Genomic DNA, 15,500 nt, shown 5'->3' on the forward strand with positions numbered 1-15,500 from the left:
GAAATGAATGTATCATCAATAAAAGGAAAAGGTGACTGAAAAATGTGTTAAGTTTGAAAGTGAAACATATTTTCAGATATGTTCAAAAATCTCTCACTTAAATTGTGAAAAACAATGACTTATATTTTCCCCCTCCAAATCCTTTGAGAACTATGTGTTACTTACTTTCTCTGGCAACATCAATCCAGTGTCACTCAAACCTATGGACAAGAACAGTCTGTCTCTAGACTCTGTAGAGTTTATCTTTGTGTAATGCTGAACCAAGATGAACCCACTGCCTGAAAGCAGAAAAAAGTGTGTAAAGCAAATGAATAAATATTTAGAGCTCATACTGATCATACATAGTGTGAGACAGATTGCCAATAATGCTGTTAACAGGTGAGATACACTCAGAAAGTCTCACAGAAAATAGGCAATGGGTTCTTTGAGAACAAGTATTACTTGAATGGTATTAGGTCTTATTTTAGATGCTATATCCTAAGACAAAGACATTAAAATTAAATCCCAATAGAACTATAATATCTATTTAACATGTATAAAATATCACAATCCCAAGTAGAAAGAGATTACTTAATTCATCTTGGTTTTTCTCCTTTTACTAATTTTTTATAATTTAAATATTTGTATTAATAAATTTTAAATAGCAGGCATAAAATCCTGGCCTTTATCAGTGTCTATGACAATAGGACTGTAGTGATAGGTTTTCCCTCTTACCCATATATCTTTTAGACGAAAAAAAATTCTCTTTTATTACTATTAGTGAAATGTTATGAGAGATAATGACAGTACAGGTGAGAAAACAATCTTCCTCATCTTCTCAGCTAATATTGAGTGTGTGTACTCATGTTGCCAGGTACTGTGGATATTAAAAATAAAATCATGAACAGGACAGACAGATTTCCAAGCTAAAAGCCTTTTTTAATAAAAGAAGAAAATATAATAGTAAATATAACTATAATTATAAAATATTGATAAAAATAATTCAGTTCAAATAATGATTAGATAAATGAAAGAGACAAAAATATTGAGTTCATGGGTCTTTAATACTTGTTGGTCAGGGCACACCTCTCTGATGAAATAACCTTGGCTCTGATTTAAAGGATGAAAGGCAGCAGTCCTTTCAAGACTAGTGATAAGCAATCAAAGTAAACTAACATATAGGATTGAAGTGAGCTTAGAATAAATGGTAAAAAGTGAAGCAAGAGCTTGAGAGACATGGTATATATAAGGTGCTAAGAATGCCAAGTAGGAACTATGCATTGGATAAGCTCAATGTCAGGAAACAGAAAGCACATATTTTTCTGAGAAACATAAGAATATATCTCTTATAGTTGAAATATTATTTTGAATTGTATTAAATGCATTAGTATGCAGGGAGAACTGAGAAAAACTACAAGACTTGTGCATCAATAAATGAACTTAGTACTGTTAGGGTACTCCTGAATGTTTGAATGTGTGGCTCTTTGATTCTTGTGCCTTAACTTGGGTTTTTGTTTAGTTTTTGTTTGTTTGTTTGTTCATTCGTTTGTTTTTCCCCTCTGTTGGTTTCTTTCTTTTTTATTACTATTATTTAATCTTCCTTTACAGTGCAGTCTGAAAAGTTTCCCAGTCTACTCCTGACTACTCTCCATCTTATACCTCCTCCCCATCTCCAAAAGGATGTCGCCACCCGTCTCCCACCCCACCAGACCTCCCCACTCCCTGGAGCCTCAAGTCTCTTGAGGGTTAAGTACCTGTCTTTTCTCACTGAGGCCAGACCAGGCTGTCCTCTGCTGTATATGTGTCGGGGGGCCTCATATCAGCCGGTGTATGCTGCCTGGTTGGTGGCTCAGTGTCTGAGTGATCTTGGAGGTCCAGATAAGTTGAGACTGCTGGTCTTCTTATGATGTCTCCCTCCTCCTCCTCAGCTTTTCCAGGTTTTCCCTAATTCAACCACAGGGGTTCCCGGCTTCTATTGGTTGGGTGTAAGTATCTGCACCTGACTCTTTCAGCTGCTTGTTGGACCTCTCCGAGGGCAGTCATTACCAGACTCCAGTCTATAAGCATACTATAGCATGAGTAACAGTATTAGACCCTGGAACCTCACCCCACCACCACCACCATGAGCTTCTATGTGATTTCATATCCAACTTTGAGATGATGGTTTCATTTTATCTTATTATATTTTATTCTAATTAAAAACATTGAGACAAAATATCTAAATATCTTTAATTCTCAGAGCAGATGACAAATATGGTTTACAGAAAACAGGCATGCTATAGAACTGAAGCAAAATAAAAAATAAAAAAAAAAACCACCAGGAATTTTTGTGGGAATCACTAATTCTACAGAAAAGCAAAAGCAGAGAGTCAGCTATGAGGAAGAAATAAGCAGATAAAATCCCACAAACATTCATGTTAGCATAATAATTGACTTTTCTTTTTCATTCCATGGTTTTTTATGTTGGATAAGTTACTATTTGTGAAAAAGAAAAGAAGTCGATGGGTAAGGAGATAGAGGGATAAGAACTGGAAGGAGAGGAGGGAGGGGAAACTCGAGTTAGGATATAAAGTAAATAAATTAATTAATTAATTTTAAATATTGGTCACCATCCTTTGCCATCAAGAAAATGTAAATTAAAACTAATTTGGACATTTTTTTAACCCAATCAAAAAAAACTTATCATGCAGAAATCAAATTACAACAGTTTGGTAAGGTTGGGAAAAAGAGGACACTTATTCACTTTTGGAGACTTTGGGGGAGTGGCATTGCCACTATAGATATTAGCAAGGAGATTTTTCAAAAACAAATGTGGCACAGATATACTGCTCACAACATTGTCAAAGAATCTGATATTCTTCTACATAGATACTCATATGCCCAGTTTCAAAATATTTTGTAAAGATTAGAATAGAACAGAATAGAATCAACCTGGACACCCATCAACTGAGGAATGAATGATAAACCTGTGGTAAATACCCACAATTGAATTCTATTCAGCTAGAAAGGAAAAGGAATTTAGGAAATTTGCAGTAAGTAAACAGAAATAAAGAAACTTGATATGAACTAGAAAACTTCATAGTAAACCAACCCATGCCTAGAAAGGCAAATGTTGCATATGATCTCTCATAGAAAAAAACCTAGTTTCAAATATTTAAAGATGTTTCTTTAACATGGAGTCCATGTGGCAGCCTGAGAGGTAAAAAGGGGCCATCACATAGCACCAAATAAGAGGACATAAAAGAGTGGATGAAACAAGAAAATATATGACATGAATGAAGACCAAGAAAGAGATATATGAATGGAAACCTTAAAAAGTGATGGGGGTTGAGAATGAAGGAGATGAAGAGCTGTGAGGTAGATTTACCATAATTAAAAATATAGCCAGGCATGATGGCACAGACTGTTAATCCCAGTAATCACCGTACTAAGGAGGCAGAGGAAGGTAGGTTTCTTAGTTCAAAACCAGTATGGTCTACACAATGGGTTTTAGAACAACCAAGGCTACCTAGAGTAGTGACATTGATCCCCACCCTAATATTAATTAATTAATTAATCCATATAAAAACATTTAGAAGCCTATATTTTGAAAGCTAATTTTAAAAAAATAATTGCAAATAAAGTTTTGTGAAGTGAATATTCTTCAAATGTTAATAAAGCTATACCCCAAAGCCACAGGATTTTAAACAAAATCTCAATGACATATTATGGGATACATCTTGAAGAGTCATTGGGCAGTTATGGCCAAGATGCCTCCAAAATAATATAGGTTATTGGAGTTCATCTTGATTTCCCACTGGAACTAAACATTAAGTCCTTATTACTTAAAATAGTTTAAAGTCAGGACATGAAATCAATCTGTAACTGAGTTGGACGCTTCCTTCCACATTGCTAGTTCTTTTAGTGGTGGGGTGTTCTAGGCAGCTGTTGGGGGGTAAAAACATCAGCAAAGTACTTATTTAGCTGTAAATTCTGTGAACAACAAAACCAACATGCTAGGAATAATGCATTCATTGGATCTTTAATTCACTTAACAGGAGGAATTCTTACCTGGTACTGTAAACCTGACCAAAACCTCATAGTTCAGTATGTCAATGGACTTAGGTAGAGATGGTGCCATTTGAAATAGGGACTTAGGTAGAATCGGTGCTATCTGTAACATCGTGTTTTTCCACCAGACCATTTTGTTGCCAGAAATAATGACTCTGAAATTTCTTATATGTGAATAAATACCTAGGCTAATAATTTTGGTATTTGACTAATTCAAGATAGAATTACCTCTTTATTCTATTGTGTGTCATGCCACATGGCTGGTTACCTGTTCCTCAGGTTTACATATCTCTCTTCCTTTTGCATTCTCTTCCCGACCCCAACTCCATCTCTAACCCAGATATTCTCTCTTTCTCTCTCTTGCTCTCTCCCTTTCTCTTTCTGCTACATGACCCATCTTCTAATCATTGGACATAGGCTTTGAATCAACAAGTGAGATGTCAACACATTGCACAAAAGATTCCTTGTAGACTTAGGGGGAAAAGTAGTATGGTTCCTTTGCTAAATAGATGTCATAGTATTCAAACATTTTCTATAAGATTATGCTTATTCCTAATGATTTGTATTGCTCTCACCCTGGGTTTTCTTTTCTGTGGTTGACAGATAAAGCAGAGACTCATAACTGGTCAAAGTGCTTAAATTAAGTGACTGTTGAGTCTTCATCCCACAAAGAAACATCTATGAACCCTATTCAAATATAAAGAAATGTCATGGAAGATGTGGTGGAAAGAATGCAAAATCGGAGGACAGAGAGGAGCGCTGTTAGGTGCTATCTTTGGTACATGAAATGGATGTCACATCCATAAACTTACATAGCAATGGTCAACTACTCAAGTTCTGCTTGAAATTTGGCACATCAAGATTCCACCAGGAATTGGAGAAGATACCAAAAGGTTCTATTCCTTCAAGAGCTATAAGCAATTAGACTGCTAGGGTGGGAGAAATTATATTTCTCAGTGTTTTATTTATTGTTAAGTAGACTTTGTTTAGGTAAGTAACTTTCCACTTAGAGTCATACAGGTAACCCTACTTGAAAGTAGTGGGATACAAGGAAAAAAAAACATGGGGATGTAGGGGATTTGTTGATAAGGAGACAGTGAAACATGGGAGGAAACAATAGAAGACCAAAGTGATGAGAAATTAGGGTACTATGAGATAAATGGTATGTGTGATGAAAGAGTTGTCAGAATGTTTTCATAAATCTGAGCATTTCTTTTAACAAATAACTTAAAGATGATTTTGTAAAACATATTAATACCTTAGCTACAATTTTCTTATAGCTATATATGGTTTTAATGAGTACTTTTTATACCTTTTCAGGTTTATTACTAATAGATTTGACTAAATGAAGGATAAAGATTATACTGTGCAAAAAAAAAAAAAAAAAAAAAAAAAAAAAAAAAAAAAGGAAATACAAGTGATTAATGCACTCAGTATGTGGATCCGGAGCATATTTTGTGGCTAATTGTTAGGTATCTTTCCCACCATGGTCTTGAAGAGCTGTGGACTACAGTATTTTCATTGGGGGGAGAGATCTACAAATAACACAGTTGAGATTATCACATTTTTGGCTTACTTTACATAAATCCTGTGCATTATCAATGATCCTACAGTCCTTAATCTGTGCAAATTCAGAATTGCTTCAGAACCACTGAAAACAATGATAGCGCAATAGAGAGGGCCTCTGGATGTCTAAAAAAAAAAAATACAAAGTTGCCATCCCCACCATTTTTTTTACTTTTTCATGAAAGTAATATGTGAAGTGAAATATTTCCTCAGAATAATTAAAAGATATTAGAAAACATTTTTATATAAGTACATTAAACTCTGCATTTAAACTGTAAACAAGTATTACCTGTACCCCTCTAAATCCATTAGAAGCTAATTATCTCTCACAATCCTTTGTTATATTTCCTTTTAAAAATATACAAGGTAATCAATTAATCTCTATTTTCTCCTTTTAAATAATTCTGTGTTGCTATCAGAAATGCTTACAAATATAAAGCACTTAAAATATATAAGTTATGCTAATAATGAGAACAAAAATATCTAAATGACTAAAGCTTATCTGAAAATTGAAAAGGTACCATGAGATTATTATGTCAGAGAAGCAAACAGACTAAGACTTTCCAGAAACTGAAGAAAGAGCTACCAAAGCAATAAAGGAAAAAACTTATGATAAAAATTGAATTGAAATTCACATTTACCAAATGGGGGAAAAAAACAGGTTATAAATGTGTAAAACGAAAAATGGGGGGTCATTAGGAAGACTTTTATAACTGAAAAGGAACGAGGTAAGTGACTTGTCACCTGAACAGAGCAGGTTACTGTTAGAAAAACAGTAGGTGTGTGGGTTAACAGAATCCAATTAGCAAGTAAAATAGAAATGCTGAACATGAGGGTATTTGAAAGTGATATCACTTATTAAGATGATGAAATGAGAAAGTGCCAGGTCTGAGAGGTTTGTCAAGCCTGTTAAAGATCTTAATTATTTCTTTGTCCATTAAAATGTTCTCTTTTGCTCCTTCAACAACTATCTGCATGAACAAATCCTTAACAAAACTAAATTTTTGTTCATATTTGATTTGCAATTTGATGCTTCTATGATATTCTGTGTTCTCTCAATGACCCACCATCCTTCCTTACATGGTACATGTTTACTTAAGAATATAAAATTATGGCTTCTTTTATTATTTATTTTATTCATTTATTTATTATTTAAACTTTAAAGAATTATTTTATGTATAATATATAAATATATATTATATTGTATCTATTTTTACATATTTTATATTATGCATAAATAATATATTATATATTATTTATTTTAATTATAAATAAAAATAAATAAATTTTATAAATAAAAATAAAATAAAATGTTTACACATAATTTACATAATTATACTATACAACTAATATATAATATAAAATTAATTATAATAAAATATGTATAAATATGCTTATATTATGTATATATTAAATAAATATACAAAAAAACCTGTTGTCTGTTTGAGGGACGTGTTCTTCTAGCCAGACTGTCTTGTCTGGCCTCAGTAGGAGAGAATATGCCTAGCCCTGAAGAGATCTGATATAACAGGTTAGGGAGATACCCAAGGGGAGCCTATACCCTTTCGGAGGTGAAAGGGATGTGGGGATGGGGAGATGGGGAGATGGGAGGAATGGAAAGGGATTGTGGGAGAGGTTGATGGGGGGACAGCGATTAGGATACAAACTGAATAAATTAAAATAATAATAATAATTATTATTATTATTATAAAAAACAAAATTAAAAAACAAAGCTGCCATGAGCATAAAGAATTTGTAAATAATAAGGTCAAATAGAGCTAAGGATGTGCTTCAGTGGCTAAATGTTGACTAGCATGCTTTGAGTTTGATATGTGTGTAATTATATTGTATTATTTAAGAATATATTACTTATGTATATGAATATATTATATAACTATATGATAATATATTTTATAATATATTAGAACATTTGATAGCATCCTAACAATAAAAATGTTGCTCTAATGAACTATGGATACTTCTGTTTTCAATAAAGACTATTCAATATTTATGACAATTTGTAGTATTGCAATACATATACACAATGCATACTTATTAAAACAGATTGTTTAATGTTTCTTGTTCCTCCTCATAATTTCTTTTGGAGCATTATACATCTTTCCCTTTAGTGATTTCATAAGATATTTGATAGGCTATTGTGAAGTATAATCACCTATGTAATATGGATAGAAATTAGAAGTTTATCAAAATCTCTGAGGGAGAAATGATGACAACCCCATTTTGGTCACTGTTTACATGATGATTAAATCACCACAAATATTTCATAAATATGAGTAATGTGAATTATAATTTGGAAAAAATTAATAGTTATATTTGACATTTAAAATTATAATTAAAAATTACACATAATATTCTCAAAAGCATTTTTCTAATCATTGTTATTAAATAGGCATCTTTTTACTTCAGTATTAATATTACAGAGGGAGGAATCTGACACAAATTCAGGATTCCTCTTTATGCACCAACTATCATAAATTTAAGCATTTAGCTGAAACTCTTCTTATGGATATCAAAGTCACATAATTTAAAGATGGATATTTTACATAAAAGGTAATCAAGTTGTGGTTTCTTTAGTTAAATTTATTCATAATTCCTCTGAGTATTACAGTGCATTCTGTCTCAAAACAATCATTGTTTTCCGACCAATACTACCCACCAGAAAAAGAAATAGAAACTTAAGCTTAGCATGAATTACATGTGAAGGCTAGAGAAAGACAAAGTTTAGCATGTCTGCCTACCACATCTGAAATTAAAGGTAAGTTTGGAGCCAAGGCTTGGTAGTACTTCCAAAACAAATAGTACTGACTGTGCTGCAGGGCAAGCAAACATGGTGTGTTAACAAACCCCTTCCCCTCCCCCCAAAAATGTACATGAAACCCTGAATGACATCAAATCATTTTTAAGTCTTATTAAGTACAAAAGAAGGAAAGTAAAAAGAAATGCATATATATATTTTTTAAAAACTTTCCACACCAATTTGTATAAATCAGCAAGCATAAAAACCTACAGTTAGAATTTGTCAATTATAAACAACAGAAATCTTCATTGGTTTGGTTTCAATTTCTTTTCTGGAAGATCAAAAGGCCAGAGTACATTCCACTGGCCAGGTGAGTCACATTTCTTCATCAAACTTCAAAGGAGACGCAATTCTACCAGATGCATGGAAGAAACAGAAGTAAATTTGATAAAGTACAGTATTAAGGAGGCTGGGTTTCTGACTGCTTATGATAGACAGAGAATTCTAATACCCTCTGATGGGCATGATTGTCAGGACATAAATGTTTGTTGTACAAAAAAATAAAATTTTATACATTTATATTATGTCATCTTTTCACTATTGTCTCTTTCAAATCTTATATAATTCTCAAAATGTGGATTCTGTCAGTACTGTGTGATCTGAGCTCCATAATGACCTATGATGGATTGGGTGTCAAGGACACCCTGGTGTCCTTGGAAGCCACTGCCTTCCCTCGGCTGCTGCTTTATCAACTCCTCTATTACAACATAATTCATCACTTTGCTTTGTCAATATACAACATCCTCTTCGACTTTCAACTTTTCCTCTGAATCACTTATAAAATATAAGGGTAAAAGTTTGGTAAAAATAAGTTTACAGATCACAGTAGCTTATTATTGAGCCAAATTGATTCAATAAAATTGATGAGAGTATAATGGGAACACATTCACTGAATTAAAGGTCTGTTGTGAGGTTCAAGTTTGTCACCCACAATATGATGCTCAAAAAAAAATGCTAAAGTGATAGAACACATAATGTGAAATTGTGATCACATTTACGTGTAGGATGAGTAAAGAAATTCATGGGAAAGTGGGTAGTAAGTGGCTCAAAATGGTAAAACAGGATATTAGTGCAGTCATGGTTCTAAGCCAAGCTGTCCAGCTCCCAGCATCCATCCTCCTAGCCTCTCCCATATTAGTTGCTATGGTAGAATCAAATAATTTCTTGCTGAAAATATCTTGGAATGTGGAAAGTATTTTAAGGTAATAAAAGTAAAGAGTATACTCAGTTTTCTTTATATTCAGATGTTCACTCCACATGAGATTAATTGTTTCTGTTACATTATTCTCTAATCTTATGCAGAAAGAATATATTATTGCTAAGAAACATTTTATGCTCTTATACCTACATGACTATATATATACACAGTGGAGAATAAATATGTGGCATTGGCAATTAAATGTGAAAATAAATAATGTTTTATTAAAAGGCCTCCTAAACTGCTCATGTCAAGTGAGCCTTTTTTTTTCTTCTTTTATTTTCCTACTAGTTAAAATAAATTTTTCTTGTGCAATATATTCTGATTATAGTTGTTCCTTTCTCCATTCCTCCCAGATCCTTCCAACCCTCCATCTTCTCCAGATCAAATCCCTTCTGCCTCTCATTAGAAAGGAGCAGACTTCGGAGAGATAACTACCAAAATAACAAAATAAAATGTAATAAGGTGAAGCAAAAACTAACATATTAAAGTTGGATCTGGCAGCACAATAGGAGGAAGAGTCCCAAGAGCACCACAAGTGTCAGGGATCCATTCATTCTCCCAGTCAAGAGTCCCATAAAAATAAAAAGGTAATAGTTATACATGCAGAGGATCTGGTACACATCCCTGTAAGCCGTGTCTGCTGCTTTAGTTTCTGTGAGTACATATATATCATGCTTAATTGATTCATATGGCTTGGGTTCCTGGTCTCCTCCTTCCCCTATGGTTCTTATAATGTTTCTTCCTACTCTTCTTTAGGAATCCCTGAGCTCTGAGGAGAGCAATTTGATGGATAGCATCCATTTAAGCTCTTTCTCCACATAATATCTGCATCTGCATCTGCATCTGCATCTGCATCTGCATCTGCATCTATTCCCATCTGTTTCCAGAGGAAGCTTCTCTGATGATGACTGCAAAAGGTCTATGGGGGAAGCAAAATAACATTAAAAATAAGTTTGCTAATTTTTTTCAAATGAGTAGTACGTGGTTTTACCTTATGACTGAGTTAACTAATCTCTGCTTCTGGGTTACCCAAGTGCTATTAGGTATGAGTTCCATCTAATGGAATGGGCCTAGGTTTAGTCAAACATTGGTTAGCTACTTTGTTAATTGGTGCATTCTACAAAATTATCTATTTATTTTTTATTTTTTATTTTTTAATTTAACATAGTACAGGATATTAAATTGTGTCCTTAAGATTCTCTGGATTTCTTCCATGTCTGTTTTTATGTCCTTTTTACTTGAGATTTTTAATTTTTCTATATTGGATATTCTCTTTCCCTGCATTTTAGTTAGTTTGGGGGGCTGTTTCTTTATCGTGTTAATGATTTTCTCAACAAACTCTTTCATTGACTTTTTTGTATTGTTTTCTTTGTTTCTAGTTCATGGATTTCAACCCTCAGTTTGATTATTTCTTGCCATCTACTACTCCTTTTGGATATAATTACTTCTTTTTTTACTATACCTACAGACGTGCTGTTAAGTTGATACTATGAGATCTCTCCAATTTTTTTTATGTAGGCACTTAGTGCTATAAACATTTTTTCTTAGCATCTCTTTCACTGTGTTTCATAAGTTTGGGTATGTTATATATTAATTTTCATTGAATTGTAAGAAGTTTTTCATTTCCTTCTTTATTTTAGTCTTTGACCCAGTTTTTATTCAGTGGGGAAATGTTCAGTTTCCATGCATGAGTTTGTAAGATTTCTGTTGGTTATGTTGTTTCAATACATGGTTGTCAGGGAGATATTTCAATACTCTTGTCCCTACTGAGGTTTGCTTTGTGTCTGAGAATGTGGTCAATTTGGGGGAAATTTCCATAGGTGCAGAGAAGAAGGCATATTCTTTTGTCTTTGGGTAAAATGTTCTGTAAATATCTGAAAGGTCCATTTGGTTTATAATATCTGTTAGCTTGGATGGATTTTTGTCTGGATGATTTGTTCATTGATGAGAGTATCCATTAAAGCTTCCCACTCTGTGTGTGTGAAAGTCAATATGTGACCTAAGCTCTAGTAGTGTTTCTTTTACAAACTTGGATGCATTTATGTTTGGAGCACAGAAGATAAGAATTGAAATGTAATGTTGGTGGATGAATATGAAGTGGCATTTCTATCTTTTTTGATTAACTTTTGTTTGAAGTCTATTGTTTTTAGATATTAAATAATCTTAATAGATTTTATTTAGATATTTTAGATATTTAGATATTTTAGATATTAAAAATCAGCTTGTCTATTTGCTTAGAATATCTTCTTTCAACACTTCACACTGAGATAATGTCTATTCTAGAAGTTGCAGTGTGTTTCTTGGATGCAGCAGAGGGTGGATCCTATTTTTACATCTATTCTCTTAGTCTGTATCCTTTTATTGGGACATTGAGACCACTGGCACTGAAAGATATTAATAACCAATGATTATTGATCCCCATTATTTTAATGATGGTGCTTATCATGGTGGTTGTGGTGATGGGATGTGTGTGAGTGTGTGTGTGTGTGTGCTTATGTGTGTGTGTGTGTGTGTGTGTGTGTGTGTTTATCTTCTTTTAATTTTGCTGATGTAAGATTATTTCCTATTTTTATGTGTGTAGTTAAACTCCTTAGGTTGTTGTTTTCCTTCTAGCTCCTCCTGTGGAACTGGATTTGTAGATACATGTTTAAATTTGGCTTTATCATGGAATATCTTTTTTTTTCACCATCTATGGTAATTGAAAGTTCTTCTGGGTGTAGTAGACTGGGTTTGCATCTGTGGTCTCTTGGAATCTGCAATACATCTTTCTAGGCCCTTCTGGATTTTAGAGTCTCCATTGAGGAGTTTGGTGCAATTCTTAAAAGCCTGCCTTCATATGTCACTTGGTCTTTTTCCTTTGCAGTTTTAATATCCATTCTCGATTCTGTAATTAAAGGTTTTGATTATTATATTGAAAGAGATTTTCATTTCTGGTCCTGTCCATTACTTTGAGTTCTGTAAGCTTCTAGTACCTTTGTAGGAATCTCCTTCTTCAGATTAGAAAAATGTTCTTCTATGATTTTGTTGAAAACATCTGGGGATTGCGCTGGTTTTCTTCTTCCTCTATACCTATTGTTCTTAGGTTTGGTCTTTTCACCAAATTTAGTCTTGTACCAAATTTCCTGGATGTTGTGTGTCAGGAGTTTTTTAGACATAAAATTTTTTTGGCCAATATATTCATTTCTTCTATTTTATCTACAACACCTTATCTACAACACCGAAGATTTATTTTCTTCCACTTCTTATATTCTGCTGGTGAAGCTTGTCTCTGTACTTCCTTTACAAATTTCTAAACTTTTTACTTCCTGAAGTCTGTCAGTTTGGTTTTTTTTTTTATTGATTCAATTTACAATTTTATGTCTTGAATAGTTTTATTTATTTCCAAATGCTGTTTGTGTGTTTTTTTCTTGGATTTTGTTAAGGAATTTATTCATTTCCTCTTTACAGATCTCTATCATATTCATAAAGGTTATTATAAGGGTTTCTTAATTCTTTTTAAATTTGTTTTATTTGCATTCCAAATGTTTTCCCCTTTCCTCCCCCCAAGAGTTCTTCATCCCATCTACCCTTCCCTTTGCCTCTAAGAGGGTACTTTCTACCACTCCTTTACACTCTACCCTTTCCTGGGGCATCAAGTCTCTACAGGATTAGGAGAATCCTTTCCCACTGAAACCAGACAAGTTCCTTTGGGGACTACAAGCTTCCAGCAACAGAGCTGAGGATGAGACTTGGGGGAATTGTATCTCAGGAGCAGTAGGAGAGGGGTGTGTCTGACCTCAGCCTACTTGTTTTCCTGGGAAGAAAGGCTCTTAGGTTAGCATGAAGTACCCGCTGGACTTGCAGTCAGGCATGAGGGAGATGTATCTTTTATTTTCAATTTTTTGTTTATTATTTTATTTAGATACATTTCAAATGTTTTCCTGGTTTCCCCTCTGGAAAATCCCTATCCTACCACCTCTCTTCCTGCTTCTATGGGAGTGTCCCCCCACTCCTGCCTCATTGCCCTAGCTTTCCTCTACACTGGAGCATCGAGCCTTCACAGGACCAATGGCCTTCCTTCCCATTGATACCAGATGAGGCCATCCTCTGCTACATACACAGCTGGAGTTACTGGTCCCTCCATGTGTACTATTTGGTTGGTGGTTTAGTCCCTAGGAGTTCAGGGTTGTCTGGTTGCTTGATATTGTTATTCTTCTTATGGGGTTGCAAACCCCTTCAGCTCTTTCAGTCTTTCTCCTCACTCCTCTATTGGGGTCACCATGCTCAGTCCAATAGTTTGGTGAGAGCATCCACTCCTCTATTGATCTGGCAGAGCCTCTCAGGAGACAGCTGTATCAGGGTCCTGTCAGCAAGCACTTCTTGGCATCAGCAATAGTGTCTGGGTGTGGTGTTTGTTAGCATGGGATCCCCAGGTGGGACAGTCTCTGCATGGCCTTTCCTTCAGTCTCTGCTCTACTCTTTGTCCCTGTATTTCCTTTAGACAGGAGAATTCTGAGTTAAAATTTTGGAGATGGGTGAGTTGCCTCACCCCTCAACTGGGTACCATGCCTAACTTTTGAATATGGTCTCTACAAATTGTCTCTACCCTTTGTTGGGTATTTCAGCTAATGACATTCCTGTTGGGTACTGGGATTCTCTTGTTTTCCTGGTATCTGGGACTTTCTACCCCGAGTTCCCCATCAGGGGAGAATGTATCTTAATGGGGATAATATGGGGTATTCACAGGACATGGGGGCAGGGAGGAGAAAAGTTGCAGCTGGTATTCTGTTGTGGCACTAGGGACAAATCAACAGGATTTTGTCTGGAGAAAAAGACAGACAAAATTATCTTTCCATTATTATCACAAAAAAACTTCTACGAATCCTCTTAGAATTGATCTTAGATGATCATGAAAATTAACCTTAATATTAATAAGTCACTGGAAATTTTCAGAGCTTTTTTTATGACTAAAGCATAATATTTTTTCTACTGTTTAATAAAGACCCATGGTTATTCAGCACAGTTTAATTCACACGTTCTTACAGCACTCATTTCTCAGGGGACTCATAATGTCAAAAGGGGAATAAAGCAAAGTATTGTAAAGTATTAACAGTGAATGAAAGTTTTAGAATGAATTAATTTGGTTATTTTTAGACTGTAATAGAGAACATATGAATTTACATATTTATCAATGTACCCCTTTTTATTTTTATATGGAGATTTTCTGGGACATTTTCAGTGTTTGGAAAGCACTCTAACACTGAAATATAGCTCTAGTCTGTGTTGTAAAAAGATCATACGAAGACTTTCTACATTAATAAAACTAGCACTACTACATTGCTTTCTTCTGTATTATTTTTTAATTATTTAAAGTCACTTACTTACTTCTTATTTAACTTCCGTGGAAGTTAAGGTGTAAAAATAGACAAGTGGTATATGTTTAAACAGAAAATTTCAAATTTAACAATGATTTCACAAAAAAGAAAATTGATGTAGCAATATATTTAAATTCAGTCAGGGGCTTCTACCCTGCCTTTGATTACTCAGGTCCCAGACCATATTAAGACACAAAACCTTTACATTTATAACCATTTAGTAAGCATAGAACTGTGCAGATATCTGCCCTCTAAGCTATTAATGTCTACTTCTCCAGTAATGACTCCCAGTTATAACTTGCTATGTTCCTTCTGGACTGCTCTTAACTCTAATTGGCCAGTCCTCATGGCCATTTTTTTCATACTCACCTACTACATAGTGTCTTCTCTATCAAGTTTCTCTCCCTCTCTTTCCCTCTCGTGATCCTGCCTCAGACTCAAGACTAGAAAACAAAACCTCACTTATCTCTCTTCTGCCCAGATAAAGGCTGTCAGCATCTTTATTCAACCAATAGTTTTAAATTAAGAAGCA

The sequence above is a fragment of the Arvicanthis niloticus genome, chromosome 4, assembly GCF_011762505.2.
Source record: "Arvicanthis niloticus isolate mArvNil1 chromosome 4, mArvNil1.pat.X, whole genome shotgun sequence".
NCBI classification, from domain to species: domain Eukaryota; kingdom Metazoa; phylum Chordata; class Mammalia; order Rodentia; family Muridae; genus Arvicanthis; species Arvicanthis niloticus.